The sequence below is a fragment of the Hibiscus syriacus genome, unplaced genomic scaffold (assembly GCF_006381635.1).
Source record: "Hibiscus syriacus cultivar Baekdansim isolate YM2019G1 unplaced genomic scaffold, ASM638163v2 tig00110570_pilon, whole genome shotgun sequence".
Classification (NCBI taxonomy): domain Eukaryota; kingdom Viridiplantae; phylum Streptophyta; class Magnoliopsida; order Malvales; family Malvaceae; genus Hibiscus; species Hibiscus syriacus.
The window spans coordinates 733,592-757,498 of NW_024062785.1; the positions used below are offsets into that span (position 1 = coordinate 733,592).

The window sequence follows — 23,907 nt, forward strand, 5'->3', positions numbered from 1 at the left end:
TTTTAAAACGTTAATAATTATATAATATAATTTAAAGATATCGTGTCACTACAGTTTAAGAAAATTCAATTTTAGAGATTAAAGTGAAAAATTCTAATAGTGTCTAATTAAACATCTAATAAAAATTAAGAAATTTTATTATGTTTTTTCTAATAGTGCTGGGATTTTATTGATAAATAAAGATAGAAGCGAACCAATAAAAAATTTAATTTTTTTAATATTCAATTAATTTATAATTTTCAATAATAAATCTGGTTAGAACAAAATAAACATAATATTATATATATATATATATATATATATATTAGAAATATGGACTAAACGTCGAGAGAAGTTGTACTGTTGAAGCGAAATCTACTAGGCATCAAAGTACAACTTGCCCATTAAAGTTGAGAATAAAAGGCCTGTTGGCAGATGCCCTTGTGACTTGTTAGATGAAAATGTTATTATTTTCATGGTTGTTATTATTTTTAGGGTAAAATATAAAAATAGTCCTCAAACTTTTAGGGTATTTATATTTTAGTCACTTAACTTTTAAAACTTATAATACAATCATCGACCTTTTAGTTATTTCCATTTTTATCTTTATCGTTTTTCCGTTAGATTTGGCTGATGTGACACTTTTATCCCTTCTTCTTCTCCAGGTTATTCCTTTTTCTTCTTCTCCCGGTTATTTCTTCTTCTTCTTCTTCAAATCCCACCTCTCTAAACAGTTTGAGACTTCAGTCCCACACTCAAATCCACTCAAGTCACCAATACCGTAACAAGGACTATAAAACTCACTATGAAAGTAATACCAGGAAGAAAAAACATCACAATTTCACTTAGAATCATGCAACACTCAAAAAATTATAAACCAACATAATTATTACACGTACTTCCAGTTGAGGAAGTGAAGTGACTTGTGAATGTGAATAAACCTCACCATTCTCCTTATTTGCTTGGGGAAAAAAGAAAACTATAATTTAAGCATATATTCTTTTATACAATATGTAAAGTTGTAACCTTTTAGGGGAAAGCTAATGGCTAATGCAAAGACAATTTAGTGCTTAAAAGAAGGTGGACATTCACCACTTCGTAGAAGATTTGAGGGGGAAGATCAAAGGTGGACATTTCCAAAGGAGAAACAGAAGCCACTTGTTCCAAGTGACCTTGAAGGAAGTAAACAACAAGATTTCCAATTTTGAGAAGTGAAGTAAGGGGGCCGACACAAGCATACCAAAGCTCCAAATAAATGGAAGAGGATGAACATGGACATGGTGGTGATGCTAAGTTTGAAGAACTTGAAGAAAATGATGAAAAGGACAAACAGTTCACTTTGTCGCATTCCCCAGTGCCAACTGCAGTCGTCTTCTCCACCTCATTCACTGCATGGTTCAGATCAATTTCCATGAACACCCCCAAGTTCTTTTTTTTTTCTTCTTAAAAACAAAACCTTTAACCTCACTGCAAGCACCCACATTACCAAATAAAACGCCAAAGGAGAGTAATCAAAGTAAAGGGTATTCCCAGAAAGCTAAAAACCGGAGAAAAAAAATGGAAATTCAAGTGAAATCAGTGCCAAGAAAATCTCTTTCTAAACAAAGGAGAAGGAAGAAGAAGAAAGGCATGTTGAATGAAAGAGGGGAGAAAAGACTGGTCAAATAATAACAAGGAACTCGAAGTAGGATTCCTTCCCCATTTGCAGGTACTGAGAAGAGGGAACAGCAGACATGGACAAATGGTTAAAGGAAGGGGCAAAGGAAAAACAAAAGGCAAAGAAAATGCAATGTTTTGATGTGTGGGAGTGAAGTGGTGTTTGAGCAGTGTTTGGAGAGGTAGAATTTTAGGATGAGGAAGAAAAGAAGAAATAACCTATAGAAAAGAACGGGGTGGGTTAACGGAAGTTAATCGTCACGTCGGTAAAAACTAATGGATGACACATAAATAAAAATGAATTAAAAGATGATTGTATTGCAGGGTTTAAAAGTTGGGTGATCAAAATATAAGTATCCTAAAAGTTTAGGAACTATTCATATACTTTACCTTTAATTTTATTTTGTTCACTTTTAAATGACCTGTCAAGTTTAATAATCTTTTTTTTTCTTCTACAAATTGAGCGAATGGTTATATGTTTGGTTTTAGATGTTATGATTGATTCTTTGGACGAGAAAGTCGTTTTGCACTTCTCACATCAAATGTTGAAGTATAACATATGAAATAATAGAGTATGGTGATTTAATAAATTATGAATGAAGGGATTTGATCCATAATTACTCCTATATTGAAATCTTCATGGATCTATTTCTTAGTCTAGTCATCACTCAATGGATGATTACTTTTTTTATATATAAAAAATTAAATTTTCATTAGATAAAAATATAAGGCACAACAAAGTTAATATAATCTCAACATAAAAACTGGCCGCAAGTCGTAATCTCACGCTTCCCATACTAGTTTTGTTTCGTTCGATCTAACTGTCGGGTATATGTAATCACTAGTCGTTTATTTAGAAGCAATGCTCTAAACCGAGCCTCCGTATTTCTGATGCTGAGTGATAAATCAATCTACTATTTGTCGGGTATATGTAATCACTAGTCGGGTACATGTAAGGCACAGGTGGTTGTTCGCATGTGACATCGTCTAACACTGACACACCTGTTTGTCATTAATAGCTTCCATGGAGCCAGCAATAAGCGGAAGACTTTCCAAACGTTCTCCATCATTTCCAGCCATGTCTGAACTTTGAGAATGGGCACTTGAGATAGATCGTACGGAGGAGGAGTAGGCAAGAAAACACCCTTCATATGACAAGCATTGTACTCTATTGAGGTGCAATATCCAGAGGAGAGTCCCTGCAAGGAGGTAGGTGGAGCCTGTTGTGACGGCATCTGAGAGGAGTATTAAGTCATGCCAGCAGAAGTGCCACCAGCAGGCTTTGAACCCTGCAAAGAGAGAATATTCCCAATTGGATTTTCCGTAGATTCATCATTATAAAAAATCAATGAAGCATTAAAGGGATTAGTAGTTAAATGTCTAATACACCATCAATATTGTGTAGGGAAACAATTAATATGCATATATAATGCAAGATTAAAGTTTATCAACTGAACAATTTATGAACCTATTGAATTAGTAAGATCTCAAGGTTGTACACATTGAATGAACAAGGTGCTCAATCTAAGAGATAAAATCCATGCATTCAAAAGCACCTGAGATCTGGATTGAAAGTGGTTCAATCAGGAAGAACAACCCAGCCAGCTTCCCTGGCCAAAGCTGCAATCACATCATTTTTATCAGCTTTAACCCTCAGGTTATAGTTCCCATGCCTCCGCAACCCTGCCAAGATCCTCTCTGTTATTGCTCTTCGATGCCGCTCTCTTAGCTTTGTTCGCTCCTTTTCTTCTAGTGGTCTCGACCTCCGAGCTCCTCCACCTGAGGTGCCGACTTGCTCTTGAAGTTGCTGCTGGGTTTGAAACTGGCCACTGGTTCTCCTCATCACTCCATCAGCTCCCAACATCATTTGAAAACAAAATTCAAGGTTCCAGGATTGGCCTCATGCAACTTATCTTTGTATAGTCAAGATGCTTTGGAGCTTTTGGAACTTGCTGAAAACAAAATTCATAATCAAGACAGCAAGGTTGAACCTGCCGGAAATTGTTCACGACTTTGATAAAGTCATCGGTAACTATCAACGATTTCTACCTTGGTACTAGCTTCTGAACCAAAAAAAGACCTACTACCATTATGCAAAAACCAAAAGAGGCTTATATGAAGCCTGTAGAAAGTTGGAATATGATAATCCAGTTGCGGAGACCCATGTTGGGAATGCAAAGAATCGAACAGTGGATGAAAATCGTGGTCCAATTCGATTTGTGTGTATTTATTTTTAGACAGGATCTTAATGTACTCCAAAAGTGGAGCATACATGCTTGCAGGTGGCATATCCTTCTGGCCCATCCGTAGACGTATCAATTGATAGCATGAAACATGAGAATCAAGAAGATTGTATGTCAAAGTGGGAAGGCTGATGCCTAGTCTGTGGTATCAATTCCAGACTCAGATTTGCCTCTTACCGAAATATGCAATTTTAACCAGTGTTTAATGTAAAATGTCCATTGGTTATGAAAAATTCACCATAGTAATCCGTAGTATCATTTTACATGTGTTTGTTAAATAAATTAACTATTTATCCAATTACAGGCAGCATTTGTTGAGGGAGGGGAAAATGAAATGATACATGATAATATTTAAGTCCAAACTCGTTACTGCTACTACACATGGAGATCTAGAACTGCTTCCCCTGCAGCAAAAAGAGTCGATCAGTTTCCCCCATGCCATCGTCTTCCTCAATCTCATCTCTTACTCAGTATGATAAATTACCTCAGAGACTATGAAACTGAAGTTTGTTCAGAAGTGAAAATGGATTTAGCAACTCACCGTGCATTCGCTTGATGAACCGTTCGAATTCTGTGAAATTTTGTCTCTCCATGAGAAGTGGGGTGAGCCTAAGGTAAGTAAAAGATGAGAAATGTCTCCCATCTGGATCATTTACAGGCTTCACAATGTCCAATAACTTGTTATAGCCTACTCTATCATGGCAATGAAAAGCATTCTCGCTTGCAACTGCAATGCATGCATCCCATGCTGCATTCAGCACCTAAAATGAACAATTACTAAGCTTTCTGGATTTGAATAAAGAATATAACAATCGGATTTATAGTAATATTTTTCAAAGAAAAGAGTGTTCCTCCAGAAGAGAGGTGAAACGTGAGAGCAAGTAAATAATAAGGTTTGCTATGCTCTAAAACCTCACCTGCCAGGCTAATCCTTGAGGATCTGCCAGTGCTTCCTGCAAGTCTTCACGCTGCTCTAAGGTGTGAAGTTCAGCACATGCAAAGTTTAAAGAAGCTCCATGCTTATGTAGCATTTCAGCTATTGCAACATAGCCATCTCGATTACAGGGATTGTAGAATCCAGCAGTTAGTTCGGCAGCATGACTCGATGTTTTGTACAACCAGTGAATACCTGGCAGCTGCGCAGCAATTAAAACATGGAAAGAAAATAGTACTACATACCTTGAAGCAACTTTTAATTTTAGTTTTCAAAAGGTAATAAAATTTGCATTCAACTGAACTTAACAGAGGAGGAAACTTTTAAACAAATCAAGAAACAAAAAATGCATAGGGAATGAGAAAGAGAGAAGAGGAATTATTCTTCAATTGCAGATTAACATGATCTTGTCAAAATGGATACATTGCATTTCAAAAGGCAGTAAAGATGGAAAACGAGAAAACAACTTCCCCTCGTTGAATTTGATTACACAACCAAATGCTTGATATGATAATCGAACTTGAGTAAGATACCATATTAAAGACGAAAAAACTTGTTCCGAATAAATCATGTTTATTTCTGCTGAATATGGCTGACTTAAATAGAGTTTACAATGTAACAACTTTACATAAAAAGATGCATAAAATTAGCAACATAATAAAAATGATTCTATCTAATTAAAATGATCCTATCTAATAACTAATAGAATAAAAAACTGATTCTATCTAATTAAAAATGATCCTATCTAATAACTAATAGAATAAAAACTGATTCTATCTAATTAAAATTGATCCTATCTAATATTTAATTTAGATATTCTCGACACCCCCCCTCAAGCTGGAGAATAGATATCGATCATTCCCAGCTTGGACAGAAATCCTTCGAACATCGTAGTAAACAGTCCCTTGGTGAGAACATCGGCGAGCTGCTCTGATGATGGAACAAACGGTATGCAGATATCGCCATTTTCCAGCCTCTCCTTGATGAAATGTCGATCTATTTCGACATGTTTGGTCCTGTCATACTGTACAGGATTCTGAGCAATATTGATTGCCGATTTGTTGTCGCAATACAACTTCATCGGTTTATCTCTTTCAACCTTCAGCTCCTCCAAGATCCTCCTAAGCCATAACAACTCACATACTCCTTGCGCCATGGCTCTGAACTCGGCCTCCGCACTGCTTCTAGAGACAACTGGTTGCTTCTTGCTCCTCCAAGTAACTAAGTTGCCCCAGACAAAGGAGCAATAACCGGTAGTAGATCTTCTGTCTGTAGAACTTCCGCCCCAATCAGCATCAGTGAAGATCTCCACTCTACGACTTCCATTCTTCGAAAACATGATTCATTTACCAGGACTCCCTTTCAAGTAATGAAGAATCCGGTAAACAGCCTTGGAGTGTTTTTCTGAGGGACAATGCATAAACTAACTAACCAAGCTCACAGCAAATGCAATATCTGGTCTCGTATGAGACAAATAAATCAGTTTCCCCACCAGCTTCTGATACCGATTCTTGTCCACAGGCTCAGCACCATCTTCTTTTTCGAGTTTTTGATTCGGATCAATAGGAGTCGCCACTGGTTTACATCCGAGTAATCCGGTCTCTTTCAAGATATCGAGGACATATTTCCTTTGCGAGATAATTATACCTTTTGAGGATGTAACCACCTCCATTCCAAGGAAATATTTGAGTTGTCCTAGATCATTGACTTCAAACTGGTTGGATAAGAAGTTCTTCAACGACTCCAACTCTACTGTGTCATCTCCTGTCATAACAATGTCATCTACATACACAATTAAAATAGCAATTTTACCATTATTGTGTTTGTAGAACATAGTATGATCAGACTGGGCCTGAGTGTAACCATGTTGTTTCACAGCTCTCGTGAATCTCTCGAACCAGGCTCTCGGAGATTGTTTCAATCCATAAATGGATTTCTTTAGCTTGCAGACCCTGCCATCCTTCTTCAATTCATCAAAGCCTGGAGGAACTTCCATAAACACCTCTTCCTCTAGCTCACCGTTTAGGAACGCATTCTTCACATCAAACTGTCTGAGAGTCCAATCCAGATTGGCGGCTAGTGAGAGTAGGACACGTACGGTGTTTAGTTTGGCCACAGGTGCGAAGGTCTCTCGTAGTCAAGGTCGTATGTCTGAGTGAAGCCTCGTGCTACGAGTCTTGCCTTGTATCTCTCGACCGAGCCATCTGCATGGTATTTGATGGTGAACACCCACTTGCTGCCTACAGATCATTTCCCCTCAGGTAAAGGAGTTAGATCCCACGTGTCATTCTTCTTCAGGGCCTTTAACTCCTCAAAAACTGCCTCTCTCCATCTCGGAACTTCTAGAGTGTAACATCCGCAATACCGGGTTAGTGACCAAATTGTAAAGTTTCAGAATTTGGTGACTAAAGTAGAAGAATGAAAGAATTCAATGATTATTTGAATATATATTGAAGGTTATTTGGTAATTATTAAAGGAAATTAAGGGTATTATGGTCATTTGACCAGAAAGATTTTTTTATAATTTTTTTTAAGGGTAATAAGCACGTATGAAGAAGAGTCCAGAGCATTCTTCAGTCTTCTTCTTCCTCCTCTCCACCGTGAAGCTTGGTATAAGGTAAGTGAGTCTTTAGTTGGTTAATTCTTTCGTTTTAAAGCTTGTTTTGATTCTTGGGATATTAAGAAAGATTAAGGAAAGCTTTAGGGGGCTTAAACCTCAAAGATTAACAAGTTATGAGAAATTAAGAAAAATGAGTTTTTAAGGGAATTTTTGATATGGAAGGAGTTAATAGATTGTGAAGTTGAATTTGACTTGTCAAGGATTAAATTAAGAGGTAGGAAGTGTTAGAATTGGAATTAGAACACATTGGAAATTTGGTATGATTTTTGAATCTTATATGGAAGATAGAATTTTGAGGTTTAAGATGAAATAAATGAATATAGATTGGTTTAAGTATGTGTACTAGAGTTAAGGATGAAAAGGGGATGATATATGAAGTGTTTGAGAGGAAATGAAGTAATTTTCGGGTTGAAAATATGATTTCTGGGCAAGGGGAATCGGTACCCATTCAAGGGGAACCGATACCCCTTCAAACGAACAAGAATTTCCAGTATGTCATAGGGGAACCGATACCCCCATGGGGGGAACCGATTCCCCCTAAAGGAAAATTGGGGATATGGATTTAATAAGTTCGTTTAAATTGATAGTATCCAATTACAAGGTGTAAGTATCTAATGATGGTCTCGAAATGTACATTTATGTAGATTCTACGCATAAAGCAATTCCGGAACGTTTAGCAAGTAAGATCGATCAAGGGAAAGATAAGAGATTGGATTTGGCTAGTGAGGCCAGGTGAGTGCATATTAGTTAGTTTATGGTGCTAAATGGAAACAAGACTTGCGACAAGTCTATTTCCTATGTTAGAATGCATGAATATATGATTATACGTATATGAATGACATGAATTGTATGTATGCATGAATATATGTGTTGACATGCTTTTGAATGTAATGTTATGAGAAGTATGTGCTATATAAGGTATATATATATACATGTGAAACTGAACTATGTGACTGCATGAGAAAGATATGAGCCATATGACATGATATAGGTGAACATGAGAAAGCAAAGTATGAGATATAACTATGTGATCATAGTAAAATATAATTATATTTTTATATGATAAGTGAAATAAACTGGATAATATTGATCTATAGGATGAAGTGAAAATAGTACACCAACTAGGGGATTTGAACATAAATGATAAGATGAACGTATAAGATAAGCTAGATGGGAAAGATTCATAGGTTTAAATAAAACTATAACACATGGGTTGAATGATAGAAATTTGTGAAGTTATATGAGAAGATTATAAGAGCTATAAGAAATTGAATTAAGTAACAGATTAGATTATATATAGAAATAATAGAAGTGAGATATGTTTATAAGTTTGCCCTAGATGAATACGAAATATAAGAGTGCTATATGATTTATATTAGGATAATCTTGAGGATATATATATATATAGATAGATATGAAATGAAATGAGTTATATGAATACCCAATTATGTGATGAAATGGTGAATTACCTGAACATGTGAATATATATGTTTAAGAGAAGGCATACGATTAAGATATAAGCAATGTGACTATAAGTATATGTGCTTTAAGTGATATGACTTATAAGTATTTCTATTATAATGTTACATGATATGTTATGTATGTTAAAGGAATTATGTGATGGTATAAGAATTGATAGAAAATATATATGTGAAAACAAGTATATGATACGAGACAAAACTTATGACTATAAGCTACGTGAAAGTGTTCTAGGTGTTTCGATATATTATATGAAGTATATGATCTTATGTGAACAAGATATGATAAGTATGTTTATATGAATAAAGGTGATTGGGTGAGAAATGATAGAAATTATATGAAAACATGACATATGTGACATGTGAATTATATGGAAATGATCTACGGGTAAGTGAACTACGTGACTATGTGATCATATGAAAAGAAGCTATGTGATACGTGATATGTGAAAGTGAATTACAAGTTATGTGTATATTTGAAATGAAATAAATGATAACGCCCATGTTATGTGTCATGAGAGCTAGGGGTATAGTTGGCATGCCAAGAGTCGAGGGTTTATTCGGTTCTTTAGGACATATGTATATCCTTTGGAACCTGTGTGAAGTCTTGAAAGACACATACTTGATCCATAGTATATGTATATGATTCTTAAGGAATTCTACGTGGTCCTTATGGACATCATTCTACGGGCACTACGGTGCAATTCTACGGGCACTACGGTGCAATTCTACGGGCACTTCGGTGCATTTATACGAGCTGTGGTGACAGCATAGTGCACAACCTCTATAGACTCACATATCGATAGTTCTCACATATATACATGGGCTAATCCAGAGATATGAACAAATATAAGTTAGTGGTATGATAAATGCTAAAGAAATGATATGATATTGTGTGTGTATAGTGTTTGATTGAAATAGTATGTGATTATATGATAAACTGTTAATGATGAATTATGTGTATGCATGTATTTACCGCAATTATTCTGATATGATTTTATACGATATGAAAAATGCATGAACTTGCTGTAACATGATAGAACAAACCATGCATGTATCAATATAGGTTTTAAAGTGCATTATAAGTGGTTATGCCTCACTAAGTCTTCGACTTAGCGTGTGATTGTTTCACACGTAGGTTTCGAGAAGAGTAAGGAGTGATGCGGAGCAAGACAGGTCAGTTTTCCTTACCAAAAGATCAGATCAGAAATATTTGATAAAGTATGTTTTTGGTTATGTATAAAGTGTTGGCATGTCATAAGTCATTAAGTACGAGCACTCTGATAAAGTCTGTATTTTGTTTTAAATAAAGTTTTAAATTTCCCGGGATTTTTCTGAAGAGTCAAGGTTTGAAAAGTCAATGTGACACTTCGGACTCGTATTCGGGTCGGATACGGGTTGGGGGTGTTACATAGAGCTTCATTTATCGACTTAGGTAGTGCATCATCCATAATCCTGGTGGAAAAAGCTTTGAAATCTGGAGAGAGTTTATTATAAGATAAGAAATTGGATATTGGATGTTTTGTGGTACATGATCTAACACCTTTGCGCAAGGCTATGGGTTCAAAGAATTTTGTAGAAGGCTCTAAATTTGGAGAAGAAATAGGAGAAAGAGAAGTCGTACCTTGGACCATAGCCGAGTCCGATGGTTGGCATACCTTGGGGGCCGGTGGAACATTACTTGGTCGAGTCATCCGTCTAGAATAAACTCGAAGTTCAGTAGGTGGTTCCAAGTTGGTTTCTACCTGAGTCTCACGAGGTTGTGAATTTATAGGTTGTGAAATCCTAAGATTAGTTATGGAAATATGAATTGGTTCCACTGAGCTATTTACAACCGATTTTGGCAAGGATGTTTGTTCCCAAAAACTCATTTCAGAGTCATTCTCCCCCGGAAGAGAGTTTTTGTCAAAAAAAGTTGTTTTTCAAAAAACGTGACATCCATACTCACATAATACTTCACAGATTTAGGATCAAAGCATTTATACCCTTTTTGTGTTGGTGAAAAACCTAGAAATATGCATTTATGTGCTCGGGGATCGAGTTTTCCTCTATTTTGGCCGTGTATATGAACAAAAGCAATGCAACCAAAAATTTTAGGTGTTAAATCAGTGAAAGATCTATTTTCAGGAAACATATTCTTTAGAGCTTGCAAAGGAGTAATATAATTAAGAACTCTTGTAGGCATTCGATTTATCAAATAAGACGCTGTTAAGAGTGCTTCATTCCAAAAACGATTAGGAACATTCATAGCAAACAGTAAAGCCCTAGTCACCTCTAATAAATGCCTATTTTTTCTTTCAGCAACTCCATTTTGTTGGGGAGTATCAACGCAAGAACTGTGATGAATAATTCTTTTTTATTTAAAAAAATCACCTAAGATTGCATTAAAATATTCTCGACCATTATCGGTTCTAAGAACTTGAATATTTGCTTGAAACTGAGTATTGATCAGTGAGTGAAAATTTTTGAAAACACTTGCTGCCTCGGATTTTTCTTTTAGTAAATAAATCCACGTGACTCTAGTGTGGTCATCAATGAATGTGATGAACCATCTAGATCCTGAGGCTGTTTTTACTCGTGAAGGGCCCCAAATATCACTATGCAAAAGAGAAAAAGGTTTTGATGACATATACTTTAAAGATGGATAAACAGATCTATGATGCTTTGCCAATTCACAAGCTTCACACTGAAAAGAAAAACCGTCCTTTTTTTGAGAAGATTTGGAAACAAATATTTCAAGTAATTAAAACTAGGATGGCCTAGCCTATAATGCCACAACATTATTTCATTCTCACAAGACAAGGTAGTAAAGCATCTCGGTTTCTGAACTTGTTTATCTGAAGGATTGTCCGTGACCAAGTGATAGAGTCCATCAACCTCCTTAGCATTGCCAATCATCTTCCCCGAACAAGGGTCCTGAAATTCAAATCCAGCAAATGTTATTGTAGCAATGCATTTGCAATCATGAATAATACGATTAACAGAGATGAGATTGCAAGAGAGCTTTGGGACATGTAGGACATTTAGTAATGTGAGAGATGGAGAAATAATGATAGAGCCTTTTCCAGCTATAGAGGTTAGGGAGCCATCAACAATTTTTACCTTCAGATTACCAGATAAAGGAAAATAAGATGAGAATATGGAGGAATTACCGGTCATGTGATCTGTTGCCCCTGAATCTATGATCCAAGGGTTTGATTTAGAACCGGCTATGAAAGCTGTAGGATATATACCTTTCTGGGCTAATGATGAAGAGGCAATATAAGATGATGGGTTAGGAGTGTTGGATATGGAATGAGAACTCATTAGTTGATACAATTGCTCTAGTTGTTCTTTGCTGAAGGCAGACAGTTCTGAGGCAGGTTTCGGCTCTTCAGAAGCATCTTCAGATGAGGCATGGAATCCCTTTGCATTACGAGAATTTCGATTGGCTGAAAAATTCTCGGCTGGCTTCCCGTGTAGCTTCCAACACTTGGCTTTAGTGTGTCCCGGCTTGTTGCAGTGCTAGCAGATTGGCCGATCTTTGTCGTTCCGACGATCGTTGCGATGTGGTGGCTGACCCGAGAACAAGGCAGAAGACTCGGTGTGATTTGGTGAGTGGCCTCCAAGCATGACTGTCCGCTGGCTCTCCTCTCGTCTGACTTCAGAGAAGACTTCTCTTGTGCTTGGTAGTGGTTCACGACCAAGAATGCGCCCTCTGACTTCATCCAATTCCTTGTTAAGGCCGACAAGGAATTCGAAGACGCATTCTTTTTCCACCATCTTCTGGAATAGAGCCCTGTCCTTAGCACAACTCCATTCGCAGTCGCTGAACATATCAACCTCTTGCCACAAGGTCTTGAGTTCAGTGTAGTATTGAGTGACAGTTTTTTCTCCTTGTTTTAGCCTCCATAACCGAGTTTTTAGTTCAAACCATTGTCCTGCGTTCCCGAGATCAGAATAGGTCTCGTTCACAGTATTCCAAATGTCATGAGCAGTAGGTAGGAAGAGATAAGTTCTCCCTACACTCGGATCCATGGAATTTATGAGCCAAGACATAATCATCGAGTTTTCTGCCTCCCATCTTTCAGATTCTTCATCTTCTTCGGCAGGTTTCGTAGTGGTACCTGAGAGATAGCCGAATTTTCCACGGCCAAAATAAACAGTTTCACAGATTGTGACCACTGTAAGAAATTATTTTCATTCAACTTGTGAGAAGTGATGGATATGTTTTGGAAGGATTTAGTGTTTAGGGTGATTGAAGGTGAGCGAGTAGAACTCATAGAGTCGATACCAGAGGTATCATCGTAGGGTTTGGCCATTTTGGCTCTGACACCATAAAGACGAAAAAACTTGTTCCGAATAAATCATGTTTATTTCTGCTGAATATGGCTGACTTAAATAGAGTTTACAATGTAACAACTTTACATAAAAAGATGCATAAAATTAGCAACAGAATAAAAATGATTCTATCTAATTAAAAATGATCCTATCTAAAAACTAATAGAATAAAAAACTGATTCTATCTAATTAAAAATGATCCTATCTAATAACTAATAGAATAAAAACTGATTCTATCTAATTAAAACTGATCCTATCTAATATTTAATTTAGATATTCTCGACACATATCAATTACAATCTTCAATTGCCTACAGTTGCTTTAAACACTCATGCTAATGAATACTCTTAAAACAACAATAGCATGTTCAAATTGTGTAATATTAAGACATGAAACATGACTAGAATCTTAGAGCACTTCTGTGTTCACCAGGCTTGATGGGGTTTGAAGATTGAAAAGGACAACACTTATGAAGAAGCACCAGGGGTGGGGGTCAAGAAAAAGGAGATTGCTATCAGTCCAAACAATGAATCATAAAATCAATTTTAGAGGGTAATAAGAAAATATTCAGTCGGGTATAAGACATATCATTGCAAGCTGACTCACCTTTATTGCAATGCAAGTGCCTTCAAAAGCTAACTTTGCCAATGAGAGTACCAGGTCTCCATGATTGACTAATACCTGAGAGTACCAATTAAGAAAAAACCTCCCATAGTAGCCATCATAGTCTCCTCCGTCACAAAAGAAACCAGTTTCATGTGGGCGGGAATTATATGATCCGGCATTATCTGGCCCTCTAGCCCAAAAGTTGTGTCCCCTCATTTCTGCTGCCTTCCTCAGGCTTTTTAACATATTCTGATCATAACACTGGAAAAGCAAAAAGCTATGTGATGCCCAGACGAGAACAAAAAACTAATGTTCTTGGCACTGTTAGGATGACAAGACCACAAACAAGCAAACATACTGTACAAGGAACACAATATGAGCAAAAACAAAGAGAACGAAAACTTGCTAGGCTAGCAATGGAGCAATACTAAAAATCATGATGAGATTACTTGCACTAAAGTTCAAAAGAATCACCTGAAAGGAAACCACCTTTTACCAATGGGTTAGATTCGAACACTGAGCATACCTTCCAAAATGTTCCTAGAAAACATGATTAGTCGCTATTTCTTTTTACTTCTAGACAGTAGCCATAAACAGAGTGAGAGAACAAGAGAGGGAGCAAAGATGTAGGCTAAGTTTCCAGGTGCATGAAAATTAAACAATGTATACGATTGAGGCATCTAGGACTGATAAAACATATATAGAGCAACAAAGTAATATATTAAACTATATAAACAGAGATTTAAAATCAGTTATCACATTTAGATAAGAAAATTTGAACTAATGAATCTTATGTTACAAGCAAAATTTCTGTCAAATTTTCCAAGCACAATAAAGCTAAATAAGCAGCTAATGAAATAATATGAGAATAAGCTAGCTTTAAACAATGCACAAGTTGATAGTCGAATAGTAATAATAATAACCTGGAACTCCCCAATCCCAGGATATCTCCATCCATGCTTCACGGGACAAGATGGGTATCGTAGCTCTCCACAGGGACCTAGTCCAACTTCAACCATGGATATGATACCATCTTCAAAAAAATCATCAAATTCCACTCGGAAACTTCTCATGAAATCAAAGTATACCTATGTTTCCCAACAAAAACTTAAACATCAAAAGTTTCATCCTTTAAGGAAATACTAGCATGCAAGTGAAGGAAGAAAGAGCAAACCAATTAGCATATCATATCTGGTTACAGTATCCCTCAAAAGCAAATTTCAGAAAATAGCAAAATGAAGTCACTTTGTTTTGTAGCTCTGTTGATTTTAACATAAGATAAAACTGAGACCCATTACCAATTATATAGTCCGAACATATTAATAGAACTAGCTTCAGTTGGTCTCAAATGAATTCGGTGATTTACAACAGAGGAACTTGTATGATGTACATGATGGTATTGAAAGCTATATCAAAGACTAATACCTCAACAGCAGTTCGGCCCCTTAAAACTCGTTCCTTATCAATTCCCCATGAGAGGCATTCAGTGTTTCTTCTTCCTTCTCTATCTATGAAAAATATGTTAGGATTGCTTCTACCAATTTCTGCAACCCAATGGGGCAGTGGAATACAAACATCATCGCCAACATTGCCACCACATTCATGAAATGACATCACGACCTGATCCATCAATAAGATAACTGTTACACTCGGAACAGATAAAAATAAAATGGTGCATCATACCAATCTCATATCTGAAGCCAAGCATCATTTAGAAGAGAAAAGAAACTTTACGATCTACAAATGGCACATTCACTTGTCTCAGACACCTTAACAATAAGAATGCCAGTCCTAAATTGTTGGGGGCTATTAATCTAAATTAAGTTTTAAGTGTTTGAATTGTTTTATTCTGGTAATAGTAAGCAAGTCGAAATTTTGAATTTCCTTCCAACATCCAAAAGCTTGACCCAAGTTCTAGGATGAAATAAACCTAAATGTAACCTACCCTCCAAAGGCATACCACTGCATAACATGAACATCAATTACATTGGTGTAAACTTTCACAAATTGCATCACAACAGCCTTCACCAAAGGCATATCATCTTGACATACGTAGGGATTCAACAAGTACATCAAATACTCATCATGCACAAGAATCAGCAAAAGCTGACATCTGGACAAATTTTGCAAGATTAAAAGGTAAGTAAAGAGGCTTTTAACTAACTTCAGCGTGAATTGAACTGTAGCACTCTTGGGGGGGATAAGATCAGCCTAAACAAGGGGGTACCAAATTTTATGCTCACATTAACAAATAACTCAAGTAAATACATGGAGTAAAATGAAAGATAGAACATATTACATAGGTCTTTACCGTAACAGATGTCAAATATAGATGTTGAGTACCACCGCAGGCAATGAGAAACCATTCGACCACATACAAATTCCATATTAAAAACTCACCTGCAACTTAAGCTTAAGCTCACGAACCATCTGAAAGAGTCTTCGGTAACCATTCCAGTTATATTCTTGAGGAGCATGAGCTTCCACTATTCCCCACCAGCAAATCAGTCATGACTCCATCTACATTGATAGATTTCAATACTCTTAGCTGCTTTAGTAGACTGTCAGGATCAACTAGCTCACACTTCATGTTGACGACCCCCAACTGCCACAATTGAAGTAAATCATTTGACTGAAACTAAGAAAGCATCTTAAAAAAAATGAGAAATTTGACATTTGAGTTGGCTTGGAGAAACATTTCAGCATCAGAAAACCCAAACTCTGAGGGAAACATAAAAAGAGTTACACATCCTAGTTTGACAAAAAGGCTATAAAGTGTTTGAGAGTAATTATGAGCCAATGTAAATATAGAGAAAGCAACTCAAATTAGAAAACTCACTGGTAGCATTACACAAAGTGGAACATATGGAGTGCCAGCAAAATCACGTTCTGGTAGCTTAGGAGGAAGTCTAATAATCTGTAAAGATTGTAGGTTAGAAGAGAAAATAAGCACATAAAATTATCAGAAAACAACACATCATATCATTTAAATATTTTTTGAGGGAGACTGCATCATTAATTGTAGTTTTGGAGAAATAGAATTCCAGTCTTTTTATTTAACTTTTTTCTTTTACCATATGTAATTGTAGTTTTGGAGAAATAGAATTCTGATTGCAAGTTTATTACAATAAATCATTTTTTTGACTCCATTGAGATGATAGCATGGGAGAAAGAGTAAGAGAGAGTGCGATTGAGAAGTCAAAAAGTCAATCTTCCTTCGGTGAGGAATGGACAGTTTTCGTGGATAATGTGAGCAAGAGAGTGTCAAGGAGAGCGTTAAGGGAGCTCTTTCATTATCAGGGTACGGTTATCAAAGTTTTCATCCCGAGTGTTATCAGCAAACCAAAGTACAAAGCATCCACTTTAGCCTTTATCCAATTCGCTAGTGAAAATGGTTTGAGGAATGCTATTGAGAATGTCAATGGAACGTGGATTGATGGCAGGAGAGTATCAGTAGGGATTGCTAAATATCAAAAGATAGGAAAGAAGCTATCTCTTCAGGGAAGGTACCGTCAGTGGTAAAAAAGCAATCTGAAGATGAGAAGAGGAAAACCAAAGAAGGAGATGAGTCTCCGAGCAGTTTAAGGGATGATAGATCCTATAAGAAAGCATTGATTTCAAACAAGAGGAAGAGGGAAGATCTTAAAACGTTGGTGAACAGGGTGGAACATCGCTTGTGGAAACTGGGAAGAGGAATCTGTGGGAGATGCGTATCCCTTCCGACGAGATGGATTGGATGAGGCGTTCTTTGACAGGGGTTATCAAATCGTCCTTTGAGATGGAGCTAGTCCAAAAGGCCTTACTCAATGACGGAATCAAGGGGAAGATTATTAGCTGGGGTTACGCATGGAATTCATGTATCATCACTTTCCAGTCGGCTGAAGTGTTATCGGAGGTGTGGAACAAGAAGAAGGATGAAATGTCGTTCTAGTTTGATTGGATGGCACCTCTTCTCAATGAAGATGGAATTCCGATGGCCTACTGTTTGATTAAGTTATATGGAGTACCTTTGTTATGTTGGAATGAGGCCTTCTTAGAGAAATTGGTTGGAAGGTGGGGGTCGCTGGTCTGCATTCAGGAATCGACCAGGAAAAAAAGATGATTTATCGGCGACCAGGGTGTTAGTGAGAGTGGCGAGTCCATTCGATGTCCCAAGGATGATTACTTTAGGCTCTTATGGACGATCATTCAAGGTAAGAATAATGTTGGGATCAGTGTTCAAAAAGTCAAGTGATTTCCTTGGTAAGACATCGGAAGGTTTTCCAGAGGAATATCGGAATGATGGGTCGTCGTCGGAGGACTAGGACAGTGGTCAGAACGTGGTGTGTGAAGCGGTAGATAAACAATCACTTGAGGAGACCCTAAACAGGGTGGACACGTGGCTTGAAGAGGGGAGAACAATTGGCATTGAAGAGGGTGTTGAGCGTCAGCAACCATTGCTGTAGGGAAGAGATTAAGTTAGTATTAATGGGGGGAGAGAAATTCTCGGTATTGGGAGTGAATTTAATGGGGAGTACGCGAGGCTTGGTGTGAGGAAAATTTGGAACCCAACTTCTAGTGATCAAGCCCTTTCTGAAGAATCTAATGAGCCCACTTCTCCCATTTGCAGGATTCACCCTTCAGGGCCCGCTATAAATATAGCTTTTTATGGGTATGGTAAGGAAAGTGGAAAAGGGGCCCTCCCTCAACTAGGTCTGGAGAATAAAGTGGCGTTTGGTTCGCTGGAATGTTTCTGAGGGAATTGGAATCTGTGAAGGAATTGAAATCTGTAAGAATTAGAATCTGAAACATGTTTGGTTGGCAGAAAATTGAATTGGAATCCAATTCCATATTCTGTTTGGTTCGCAGACATGTCAGATGAATTGATTTCAGTAATATAAAATGACAGAATTGTCCTTCTTGTTTTTTTGCTTAATTTTACTTTGTTTTATAACTTACATATAGCAATATATTATAAAATTTTAAAAAATATTAAATTTTCATTTTCTTGATTGATTATTCATTTCAATAAATTATAAAAATCATACTAATAAACATCATAAGTTAAAATCATCCCAATTAGGGATGGCCATGGGTCGGGTTTTTGGTCCACCCGATAACAAGGGAACCTCCACCCAAGACCCGACCTGACCCGACCAAAATAAAGTTTCACCCGACTCGACCCGACCTAAAATAATAAAAAAATTATTTTTATTCAATAAAAACAGTGACTTAATTGAAAAAAATTATATATAGAGAGGTATTATTGTAATTATTCCTAAATATATAAGATAAAATTATATTTTTTTTTTGGGTCGGGTCGGGTATTTTTCACCCTAAACCCGATCCCGAATTTTTTTAAAAAAAATCCGACTCGAATACCAAAAGATTTATGAGGGTAGTATGATCAAATTTCACATTCCCTCCTCCAAAGGATTTCAATTCCATCATGTTATGGATGAAATTTACTTTCCCCCCTTTATGGAATTGGATTTCAATTCTCCCTTTGAAAACTTGAATCAAATATGGGAAAGTGGTGTAATTGGATTCCAATTCCCCCTAATTCCAAGAGATTCCAATTCCCCCTAATTCCAAGGGATTCCAGAGGACCAAACACCACCTAAGGGAATTAAGGAAGTCGATAACAGGGCTGATAACCCGTTAAGTAGTGATGGAGCGGCCTTAAATATAGCTTTAGAAGGTCAATTGAGGAATGTTAAGAGAGTTTTGCTCATTTTCGAAATGTGCTCGGGGCTTTAGTTAAATCTATCAAAGAGCAAGATATTTGGGATTAATTTGGAAGAACCAATTATCAAGAATTGGGCAGCATCAATTGGTTGCACAATTGGGGTTCTTCTAACTGAGTATTTGGGGCTTCCACTCGGTTCTAGGAGGAACTCGGCAGTCTTGTGGGAACCGATTCTTCAGAAATTTTTCCAGAAGTTGGCTGGGTGGAAAGCAACCACACTATCGCTTGCTGGTAGGGTTGTGCTTGTGAAGATTGTTTTGAATGCATTGCCGATATACTACATGTCATTGTTTAAGATGCCTTGTAGTGTCCAAAGAAAGTTGAAGTTAATTTTAGCCAATTTTGTACGGGGAAGCTCAGCTCAGAAAAATCGTATTCACTGGGTTAAATGGTTGATTGTATGCAAACGGAAGGATTTTGGAGGTTTGGGTATCATCGATTTGAATATTATGAATAGGGCTTTACTAGGGAAGTGGATTTGGAAATTCGGTAACGAGATGGATTCTTGGTGGAAGAAGATGGTGTGTTGTAAGTATAACTTGGACATTAGATCCATTTTGATGAATAACGTTTCCTCTCCCCATTCCTCTTGGTTATGGAAGGGAGTGATTAATAATTATTGGTCGGATGATGCGTTTGGCCTCTGCTTTCATAATCATCTTCAATTGCAAGTCGGGAAGAGGAATTCCATTCTATTTTGGCATGATATTTGGTTGTGTTTCTCTGAAGATGAAATTCCCTAGCCTTTTCGCCCTTTCGGTTAATAAGAAAGGGGTAATTTTGGAGTTTGGCTCTTTCGACTAAGGGGGATGGTGCTGGGATATTGAATGAGGAGAAATCTCTTGGATTGGGAAATTGATCAATGGACTGAGTTGTTGTTGATGTTGGGTAATGTTAGCCTTGGAACGGTCGTTGATGATTGTTGTTTATGGAGAGGAAATGGGGAGGGTGTGTACATGGTTAAATCGTGTTTAAATTTAATTTCTTGCTTGTCCGAGCCGGATCCATCCTGGTCGAAGCTGGTTTGGATTGGAATTGCCCCTCCTAAAGTGGAGATGTTTCTTTGGCAGGTTCTTCATCAGAAGATGGCGGTAAAAATTGATCTAATAAGGCGTGGTGTTAGGGGTTGAGGACATTCTTTGCCCTCTGTGTGGTGTGGAGCCCGAAACTGTTTCTCATCTTTTCTTTTCGTGCAGTATAGCTTGAGGATTATGGGTGTGTTTTCTGAGGTGCTGGAATTTACATATTGTTTTGCATAATAATCCGAAGGTATTTTTAGCCTCTTGGCTGATTTATTTTCAAAGTCAGAGATCTGGAAAGTCATCCCGGGAGCTGTATTATGGTCTTTATGGAAATGTCGGAACCATCTGGTCTTTGAGAAAGGAAAGTTGGACCAAACTCAACTGTTTTTCTTAGCATGATATAGGGTAGCTGCTTGGTTTGGGGAAAAGGTGCCTAATTTCCCCGTTCATCTTGATTGTCTTGTGGGGGATCCAACTCTGGCTGATTCTTGCAAAGTTTTAAGGAAAAAATTGTCTTCCCCGTCCGCGTGGCGTTCCTACCTCTCGGTTTCTTTAAAGTTAATGTAGATGGGGCTGTAAGTCGCGAGTGGAAGTGCAGTGGGATCATTCTCGGTTGCTTTTGGCCCTGGCCCTCCTATATTAGCTGAGTTGAAAGCTATTCAAGTTGGTTTGTCTCTTTTTCTGAAATCGGGGTGGAGTGATAAGGGTCGGCTTATCTTGGAAAACGATTCAGTTAATACGTTGAAGTGAATTTTGAATTTGAGAGCGAGTCCAACTTCTTTTGTTCTTCTGGTTAAGGAAATTGTTGATTGTGTGTTGGCTCGTAATGTGATTATTAGGCATATCCAGAGATGTTTCAATTGGGAAGCTGATAGTTTAGCAAACGCTGGCATAGGGTAATTTGGGTTGTATTTTGTATGTTGGGGAGTTGGTGTGTTTAAATTGATGGCTAAGTTTAGTTTCGTGAGTATTAGATGTATTCATATTAGGTTATAACCTTGGTGTAATTTTTCAGTAGTAATAAAATTTGGGGCACTCTTTTCCTCCTTCCAATGTTTGTTGGGTTATTTATGTAGCATGATGGTTATGAAGTTATGAAGGGGGTTTTTAACGGCCCTTTTTCTTATAAAAAAGGGAGATTGTATCATTTAAATATAAATATGGATCAATCATATTTTTTGACCCATGAGTGCTAACAATGCATGGTAGATCCAATTTCCAAACATCATTTGGTATAAACAAATCAGCAGCCTGAAAGGTACAGGACATGTTCGCATGTGACCTATATAACCATCACATACCTGTTTGTCATTAATCGCTTCCATGGAGCCAGCAATAAGAGGAAGACTTTCCGTTTGTTCTCCTCCATCTCCAACCATGTCTGAACTTTGAGAATGGGCACTTGGGGATAGATCATAAAGTGAAGGAGTAGGCAAGAAACACCCTTCATATGACAAGCATTGTACTCTACTGACGTGCAATGTCCAGAGAGACTCCGTGCAAGGAGGTAGGTGGAGCCTGTTGTGACAGCATCTGAGAGGAGGACGAAGTCATGCCTGCAGAAGTGCTACCAGCAGGCCTTGAACCCTGCAAGAGAGAATATTCCCAATTGGATTTTCCATAGATTCATCAGAATAAAAGATCAAAGAAACATTAAAGGGAGTAGTAGTTAAATGCCTAATGCACCATCAATATTGTGTAAGGAAACAATTAATATGCATATATAACCCAAGATTAAAGTTTATCAATTGAAAATTGTATGAACCTATTAAATTAGCACATCTCAATGCTGTACATATTGAATGGACTAAGTGCTCAATCAAAGAGATAAATCCATGCATTCAAAAGCACCTGAGATCTGGATGGAAAAGTGGTTCCATCAGGGAGAACAACCCAGCCAGCTTCCCTGGCCAAAGCTGCAATCACATCATTTATATCAGCTCTAACCCTCAGGTTATAGTTCCCATGCTTCCGCAACCCTGTCAAGATCCTTGCTGTTATTGCTCTTCGATGCCGCTCTCTTAGTTTTGTTCGCTCCTTTTCTTCTAGTGGTCTTGACCTCCGAGCTCCTCCACCCGGGGTGCCGACTTGCTCTTGAAGTTGCGGCTGGGTTTGAAACTGGCCACTAGTACTCGTCATCATTGCATCAGCTCCCAGCATCATCTGTGCAGCACTATGCTTCTCTCCATGCATCTGATCCTCATTATCCTCATCTTTTACATCCATGTCAATTTCCTCTTCATTATCTTCCTCATTAGCTCCTATCAGGTTCTGCATATCAGTGGCCATAATTTTTCACTCTAATCCAGGGCCCTTAACTCCAAAATAACTCAGGATTATAACTTCTCTGCATAGTTTCTCTTACAATGCAACAACCAGATCTGCTTATTTCTGTCCCGTCTTCCTGTTAAATAAAAACTTTATTCATATCATTTCACAGAAGGAGAAAGGAGGACTCGCCAATTAAATGTAGTTCAACCTTGCAATTCTACATGTTTCCTTTATACAATGACCAAAATAATAACAACAATTATTATAAGGCCCTAATAAGCTTCTTAGGCCTAGAAATATCAAACATCCCAGTAAAGCTTTCAAGTTAAGGAACTGCTCGTCTTATTTGGATTTTAATTTTTACTTCATGAAAATTAATAAACAAAAACCAAAACAATAGAAGAGTAAATTTTTCTTTGTTTATCTTCTTTCACTTATAAAACAGTTCCTCAGCAATCAAATGAAGGGAATTAAGTACTTAACAGAATTTTCCGTGGTAAATTAACCACTAATCCTAGGCAGACTTAGGGAGGATTCACTCTAGAACTTCGAAAAAAAAAGTTCCCCAAAAGAATTGGAGGACTTATCAACTAAAAACAAACACGGCCAAGCCCAGCTTGAAAGTTTTCTCCCAAGAACATTACCTCGAAAGCAGTGTCTCAGTTTCTCCAGTAACTCTCACGCAAATCTTCAATTTTCCTGAAATGAATCTCCGGAATATCCCCAGTCCATCGTCGTCTATCCGAATTCCTAGTTATCCTCTCCAACGGACTGATTTATGCGAATAGATCAATATTCCCGGCAGCCGGAGCCATCTCCAGATTGTTTAAGAAGACTGTTCTCCGGAGATGCGAAATGGAAGAAGCAAGGAGGTAGGGTGGCGAACAGGGCTATTTCCGGCTAGGGTACGGGGGCGCGTGAATAAGAGAGAGGGGAGCGCGTGAAGGATAAGGTTTCACGCGTGTGCGGGGTTGAAGAGCGTGTATGTGTGTGAAGTTCAGGGCTTGGCACGAATTGGGCGTGTTGAGATAGTGTATTAACGCTGAGGGA

The 23,907-nt window shown here is 37.5% G+C and overlaps 1 pseudogene; it reads right to left on the bottom strand.

The window, feature by feature from the left end:
* Positions 1–4,146: 4,146 nt before the first annotated feature.
* On the bottom strand, positions 4,147–23,907 carry LOC120132816 (annotated as a pseudogene).